This window comes from Sarcophilus harrisii, chromosome 2 (genome assembly GCF_902635505.1).
Source record: "Sarcophilus harrisii chromosome 2, mSarHar1.11, whole genome shotgun sequence".
NCBI lineage: Eukaryota > Metazoa > Chordata > Mammalia > Dasyuromorphia > Dasyuridae > Sarcophilus > Sarcophilus harrisii.
The window spans coordinates 413,776,090-413,784,310 of NC_045427.1; the positions used below are offsets into that span (position 1 = coordinate 413,776,090).

Genomic DNA, 8,221 nt, shown 5'->3' on the forward strand with positions numbered 1-8,221 from the left:
GGTATTTTTCACAATAAAGTACTATATTTACAGTGTATCTTTTGGTACAATAAGCTGTGGGCGAAAGAGAATTTGCATAGCCCTCTCAAATGATGAGACCACCACTGGAGTATTTATTTCTTAGCCAACACATAGCAATAAAACTGTGTTATCATTTTTACTTTCTCATCTTTTTCTTATTATGTCACTCATGAAGTTTCTAAGTATTGTTTCCCTAATCCCATTTTCCCTTAAGCATGATTTTTATTGCATAATTTAAAATACTATAGGAACATTTAGGAATGCATATTGTGTTATAGCACAAGTGACTGTATTAAGATTACCAAGATTATTCAATAAAGTTGTGCAGAAAGATAGCTTCTATGATTTCTGATTATTAACACTAAATAAAAATAAAAAGGAGATATCAATATCATAGAGGATGCCCTATGCAAAGTCTCTAGGTTTCTGTCTGCAGATGATATTGTATAGACTGCAAAAAAAAGCACCAAAATCATTTAGAAGCTTCAATGGGACAATCAAAAAAAAAAAAAGTTAATATGCAATTAAGCTTATGAAGAATTCATATCGCCCAAATTATGACACCCAGAGATCTAGGCACTCCTAAGTTAGTTCATCAGTACATATATCTTGAAAGGCATTAAGAGATGGATTAAATGGCATAGGAAGAGGACAGACTAGATTGGAATTGGAAAAACTATTTTCAATGATCCCCATGCTTTGAGAAGAATCTAAATTACAGGTGATTTGAAAGGCAATAGAAAATGATGCTTATAAAGTGCTTAAAGTGTATTATCATAAGAAAGCCTCACAATAATTATGAGGTGGAGGCTACCAATATTATCCCCATTATGCAGATGGAGAAAGAGAATCAGAAAAGTAATATGCCCAGGATTATACAAGTACAAAGTGATAGGAGATTCAAGTCCAGGTCCAGACTCTCAGTGTAGCCTTCTGCTGCTTCTCTGAAAAAAAATCAAAGAAAAGATATGTACATGGACTTACAGATAATAAATACTAAAGTAGAAGATTTTTCATGAGAAGATGTAGAGTAACTGTAGAGTAACTCAGGCTAAGGAAGATGGGTTCTGCTCTGGTATAGGGAAAACCTGATATTTGATCCATTAAAAAAAGATCCAGGAGGCGGGAGATGTTAGTCCCACACAGCTGGCCCTGCTTAGACCCTTTTTGTAGTCATCTGCACAGTTCTGGGCAATACATTTCAAGAATAACATTAAGAAACTAACATACATCCGGAGGAAGGCACCAAAGATGTTACAGGAACTGAAAACCGTGTTATATAGATCAACTGGACAAACTAGGGAGCATTAGAGGAGAGGCAAATAGATGAAGGAAGATTAGATTTGTTCTGTTTGGCCTCCAAAGTTAGAAGCAATGAGTATGAGTTACAGAGATACAGGTTTTAGTTTGATATGAGGAAAAACTTAACCAAATATACATGACCAAAAGTGGAATGTGCCATCTTAGGAAGCAATGGCTTCCTTAAGATGAAATATCTTCCAAGTAGAAAAGTAGTAGATGGACGGCTACCTCTCAGGGATTCTATAAAAGAGACTCAAGTACAGATACATTCCTTCCAACAGAGAATCTAAAATGTCTATATTATAACACAATAAAAATCTCCCTCAGAAGCTTTTTAGGTGTCTTTGTCCTAAATAAATAGCTCCACGTGATTGTGTCCTGAGTCTGTGCACCTATTTGTTAATGGTCTGCCAGCAATCTCTATTTGCACTAATCAATGCTCAGGTTCTAGCAATACTCTTCATTCTCCCCTTTATCTCTTAACTCATTTTCTGCTTCTCATCTACTATATCCTATAAAAGTAGATAACTGAACTGATGAGAAATATGCTAAAATAGTATTACTTAGGCCCTGAGGAAGGACTTAAATTATTTGTCACCTCAAAGTAAAGTGCTAGGACTTAACATTTGCTATATATGTCTGAGGACCCTTATCTACAAATGAGACAAGCGAGAGATTGCTAGGCTTATTTTTGCTTATTAAGATAACTTTATTCTTTAAATGTTTGTATTCTCTATCCACAAGTCATCTGATTAACTCACATATCTCAATGTGGTCACAAATCCTAATAGCCTTTGACTGAGCCATTATAGTGTCCCCTTTTTACCCTACCACCATTTTACTATAAAAGAAGCCATCTGCCCTCCAATTACTGCTAAGCATAAAGATCATCCATTGCCTTCTTATATCCAAGATTTAACTCACTGTGTAATCATAGCACAGAGGAACTAAGACCTGCATTCAAATTCCAAACCTGTGATTTTACCAATATGATGTGAGGAAAGTTAACTGCTTTATTACTCCTTCCAGCTTCTACATGGTATGATTAGACTCCTATAAACCAAAATGGAAAGAGGCTTCACCAAAAGAGAATCATCAATACAAAGCAATACGCTTTGTATGTATGCCTACATGTTCTTCCCCCCTTCAAGCTACTAATAAAAGCATAAATCCTATCAGTACAAATCTAGCCCATACTTTCTCTCCAAATTTGACTCCTATCAAACCTACCTCTCTATTTTTTGGGTGTGGACATGTGTAAGCACATGTGTGCGTTGTTCTCCCCTTAAAGACCCATCATTTCAGGACATGACTCATATTCAAATAAAGATTATTTTGAGAATAAAACCAGAATTATAACTTGTTCAGATACTTGTCACTGCACACTTCAAAAGATATCCTTTAAATTTCCTTAAGGACTCAAATTGTACTCTTCAAACTCTACCACAAATTCTACCATTACAAAATTAGAATTGAAAGAGAAGGCATATTAGATGGATGAACTTGTAAAATAAATACTATGTCCTCCATGACAGTCTCTTCCTGAAGACCTCTATCACTCTTGCAGATATCAACATTCATACATATAATGCTTTGAATATCCTGACTGTTGCTATTCATCCATACAACTTCTCCCTGAACTCATGAGTCTACTCTGTAATCACTCTCCTATTCGTTAAATTTACCTACTCCTGATCTTTTCACCTTTAGCATGACCTCTAAATTTTCTTTCCAGTCTTTTCATGCTTTTAAGAAAGGAACTCAAACACTAAGTGAGATCTTAAGTTAGCATTAAGTTTTCCTCAACATGTTCAAGACATCAGGTCTACTTAAATTCTAACCTTAAGTACTGAAAGAAGTCATGATTGAATGAGGAGGTGTCCCAAGGACTGGAGATGCAAAGTAATGTCTCTATTTTCAAAAAGGGGAAGATTTGTTATTTAAGAAAAATGGATTGGAGCAGCTAGGTGGAGCAGAGATAGAGTACCAGTCCTGAAGTCCTCAGTTCAAATCTGGCCTTAGACACTTACTAGCTGTGTGACGCTGGGCAAGTCACTTAATCCCAATTGCCTCAGCCAAAGAAAAGAAAGAAAAGAAAAGAAAAGAAAAGAAAAGAAAAGAAAAGAAAAGAAAAGAAAAGAAAAGAAAAGAAAAGAAAAGAAAAGAAAAGAAAAGAAAAGAAAAGAAAAGAAAAGAAAAGAAAAGAAAAGAAAAGAAAAGAAAAGAAAAGAAGAGAAAAGAAAAGAAAAGAAGAGAAAAAAAGAAATATGGGCTCAGAACTATTACTTTTGTGATAATGAAATGACATTTTAGGTTTCTCCACTTAATTATAAAACAAGACTTCCAAAACATAATTTTTCTTCCTTTTTTTTTTTTTTTTTTTTTGGAAAACAAGTTATCCTATTCTAGTGAGCTTGGAAAAAAATTATCTTTCCCACCCTGTTTCAAGTTGCTGATTTTTTACACTATTCTTTCAAGGTCCATATCAATCATAGTGATTAATGACTGACAATCCAGATTATGTCTCCTCTACCAAAAACTCACATCCCTCTATTTTATAAAATTATCAATAATGATAATAAGTGTTCACATTCATATAAATTGTTATAGCTTCTAAAGCACTATTTTTCACAGCTATGTCAGGTTGTTCTGCTTGGCATTTCTCCTAATTCTCTTTCATTCTGGAAACAGTTCAGAAGGTAATAGAATTTAGAGCCAGATGATTAAGTAGTATAACCTCCCTACTTTATAAGTGAAGACTATGAGGCCCAGAGAGGATAAGTCACTTACCTGGGCTTATTATATCAGAGGTAGGAATTCAAGCCTAGGTCTTTTGATTTAAAATATATTCCCCTCTCCACTACATCAGTTCAAGCCTCAACTACTGTGGTAAGACCATCTCCTTTTGCATAATGTTTTCTGCATCTCAAGATGTCTATAATTTCCCCAAATCAGATATAGGCACACTCTTATCTTAATATTATCCATTTTCAACCTTTCTCAATTTAATGCTCCATCATTCACATAATAACAATTCCTCAGGTTTGATTGCCTTATATTAACACAAATGTTTCAAAATTTAAAGCACATATAGTTCAACTAGCGAACTTAGAAATTTCAAATGCTTATTATCTATTTCTTTGTTTTTTCCAGTAGCAATTAGTACCAATAGCCTATTACTATATACTTTGAACGTGCTTCAACTGAAAAAGGGATTAGAAAAATATTACCTATATAAAAAGAACAGAATTGGAACCAATTAGTAGAAATTATATGATGGTAGATTAGAGCTCAATATAAGAACTTCCTATTTTGTATTATTCTAATAATACAAAAGCTATTTTGGAGAGGTAGGGACTCACGACTTCTGAAGTGCTGAAGTGGAGGAGTTATGTATTAGGAAGATTATTATTAGGATCTCTATTCCCTGATCTTTTCAGTAAATACTCTTAAAAAACAAACAAAAAAAAAAAAAACAAGTAAATTGTCTTGTCTATTGGTTACTTAATTTTAGTTTCTTTGCCCAATTTATTATTGTCAATAAGTCCAAAGTCAGTGCCACTAGAATCATTCTGTGCCCCGCCTCATACATACACTTTACAATTTTAAATTTAAATGAAAGGAGGGCAGCTTACCTCGTTTTTTTTCCTTTTTCTTTTTTTTTTTTTAATGGAAAGAGATAACTAAGGTCCCTTGAAGTTATTTTGGAGCTCAAATTTAAAAGAATTATAAAGGATCAATGTGACACAAACAGCAGCATTTATGAATATTAACAAAAGATCTTTAGGGAGATAAAGATAATCTCTGCTTTCTGGAGCTCCTACTATAGTGAAAAACAGAAATACCCAGAAAATGATGTAAATATGGAAGAATGGCACTTCCAAATTTAAAAAGAATAAAGATAAGGCTTCTATCTCATAATGAAAACTCACAAAATACTACCAGGAGGTGCCTTTCGAACTGGACCTTGAAGGAAGGTTAAAATTTCAACTAATGAAATTGTCACAGAAGCCCATGGAACATCAGTTCTAGAAGCGACCTTTAAGACCATCTGGTCCACCATTTCCTAAACCCTGTTCCATGCAAGGTAAGGGAGAGTTCTTGGCAAAAGTTTCAAGGCTTATGATAGTTTTCATAATGATGAAATGACGTATTTTTTTTTTCAAAAAAAAAAAATCTCACTTACAACACATTTTCACAATTTTGCTCCGAGATTTCCTCAGCACGTTGACTCACGGGGATCACACTTTTCCTGTACTTGGTCTCATCTATCCCAGTCGGCGTCCCCCTACGTGTGCCCCCCGCCCGACTTTGGACCCTTCTCCCGTTCCCCTTCTTCGCCCCCCCCCCCCAGGGATCCAGGGGCCCCTGTGCCCTGTCCCTATCCCGCCTGTTCCCCCGCCCTGCCAATGCCCTTCTCCCACCGGGTACCCAAGGCTGACCTAGGTCTCCCCTTCCCCACACCACCGCCCCCGGCATGTCTCAGGCTCTCGCAGCCCGAGGGAGCCCCCGGCGCATGCCCCCCCCCCACTTCCCCGACATCTCCCGGGCGTGACAGCGGGGATCTCCCTCCCCCATTACCGGGCGCCAGGAGGCCGAGGCTGCGGCGAAGGCTGCGCGGGGATGGGCCCGCGGCAGAACCATGTTCCAGCTCCGAGGCTGCGGCTGCGTCTGTGAAGGAGACACAAGAGGAGACACGGGCTCAACACGGGTGCAGCCGCCCCGCCACACCCGGGCCTAGAGCCTCCGGAGGCTTTGCCGGTGCCTCACCTGCCCGGCGGCCTCCTGTCTGTTATTGTGGCTCGGGAAGGGGGAGGGAGAGAGAACCCCGGCAAACACTTCCGACTCCCCCGCCGCGCCGCTTCCTTTTCCGCCTCTGTCCAGGGCTACTTCCGGGGCGGGGCAGTCTGGGCTGCCATGTTAGGAGTGGCGTCGCGAGAACTAAGCGAAGACACCATCTTGAGTGTGGTGGATATGGTCGTTAAATCGTCCGGGGAAAGAAGGAAGTGTGAGTTAGTCACTGACCCTGCGTCCGACCAGCGCTCTGTGAAATCTTGGGAGGGTCACCCGCTTTCTCTGGGCCTCAGTTTTTCGCATCTGTAAAATGGAGAAGGATTTGGCATAGGTGGAGTCAACTCGAGATGATGAAAAGTCAAGACCAAGGAGTCAGGAGATGGGAGAGCTTGTCCCATCATTTCATTCTTCTCTTCATAACGAGGGGATCGGATCGTCCTGTGATTTCTCCAGTCCACCGAACAACATCTATTAAGCGCCTACTACGTGCCGGGCATCGAAGGAAGCACGGGATTTTGTCAGTGTCACAAGGTATTCTATGGAGACCTCAGCACAGCCTCTTTGATGCGAAGTCTCGGATTAAGAAGGGACCTCAGACGTCTCTACTTCTTTCTCTTCCTGAGCCTCAATTTCCCCATCTGTAAAATGGGAGAATTGGACTAGATGACCTCCTCTCCGAACGCTTTATAAACCCTTTCCCTTGGGACCTGTATGTGCACGAATGTTTGTGGCAGCCCTCTTTGTAATGGCTAGAAACTGGAAACTGAGTGGATGTCCATCAATTGGAGAATGGCTGAATAAATTGTGGTATATGAAAATTATGGAATATTACTGTTCTGTAAGAAATGACCAACAGGATGATTTCAGAAAGGTCTGGAGAGACTTACACGAACTGATGCTGAGTGAAATGAGCAGGACCAGGAGATCATTATATACTTCAACAACAATACTAGATGATGACCAGTTCTGATGGACCAGGCCATCCTCAGCAACGAGATCAACCAAATCATTTCCAATGGAGCAGTAATGAACTGAACCAGCTACGCCCAGAGAAAGAACTCTGGGAGATGACTAAGAACCATTACATTGAATTCCCAATCCCTATATTTATGCCCACCGGCATTTTTGATTTCCTTCACAAGCTAATTGTACAATATTTCAGAGTCTGATTCTTTTTGTACAGCAAAATAACGTTTTGGTCATGTATACTTATTGTGTATCTAAGTTATATTTTAATATATTTAACATCTGCTGGTCATCCTGCCATCTAGGGGAGGGGGTGGGGGGTAAGAGGTGAAAAATTGGAACAAGAGGTTTGGCAATTGTTAATGCTGTAAAGTTACCCATGCATATATCCTGTAAATAAAAGGCTATTAAATAAAAATAAATAAAAAAATTTATATAAACCCTTTCCCTTTTTAAATCCTTTAATACATCTATTTACTAAAATGTGCCAACATAACTTTGCATAGAATCTGTATCTTAGAAGGAGTCTTAAGACATCTTCTCCTAGGAGAGTAAACCTACGAGTAGGGGTTGCTATCATATTTTGTATTTATATCCCAGGTGTGAGATATATAATAAACGATTAATGAGTACTCGTTGGTTGATTTTTTAAAGCCTGTCCTAATGTCAGACTTAGTAAAGAGCAATATTGGGATTTGAACTCAAATCCACCGATTTCAATTCCATTTCTTTTTCTGGCAGTATAAATGTTCCTTGATTTATTGACCACAGGCTTTTTTGTCTGCATTACTCTATTAGACTATGGTAATATAGTCTTTGCATTTCTGAATTTGTGTGCGCAAGGTTCTCTTATGTAGAAAATCTCCATTCCCCCTTTTGTGAATGAATGACCTTGAGAATAGAAGGCTTGAAGGAAAACCAGAAACAGGGAAATTTTTTTTGCATCATGTTTCCCTGATGAAGTCTTCATTTCTGAAATATGTAGGGAAATGAGCTAAATTTATAAAAATAAAATCCATTTCCCCAGTTGATAAATGGTCAAAGGATGTGAATAGGCAGTTGTCAGAAAACTAAATAAGTGCTAATAATATTCAAATTTTAAAATGCTCTAAATCACTTTAGATTAGGGAAATGTAAA

General features: G+C 38.1%; 1 protein-coding gene across 3 annotated transcripts in view; it reads right to left on the bottom strand.

Annotated features, from left to right (window-relative positions):
* Window positions 1-6,193, bottom strand: part of FBXO38 (F-box protein 38) — a 116,909-nt gene extending 110,716 nt beyond the window's left edge. For all 3 annotated transcript variants that reach the window (XM_031953706.1, XM_031953702.1, XM_031953703.1), the window contains exons 1-2: window positions 6,094-6,193; window positions 5,905-5,994 (exon numbers count right to left, since the gene is read on the bottom strand). The gene's annotated coding sequence lies outside the window, so the exon portion shown is untranslated. The remainder of the gene's footprint in view (window positions 1-5,904; window positions 5,995-6,093) is intronic.
* Between the last annotated feature and the right edge of the window lie 2,028 nt (window positions 6,194-8,221).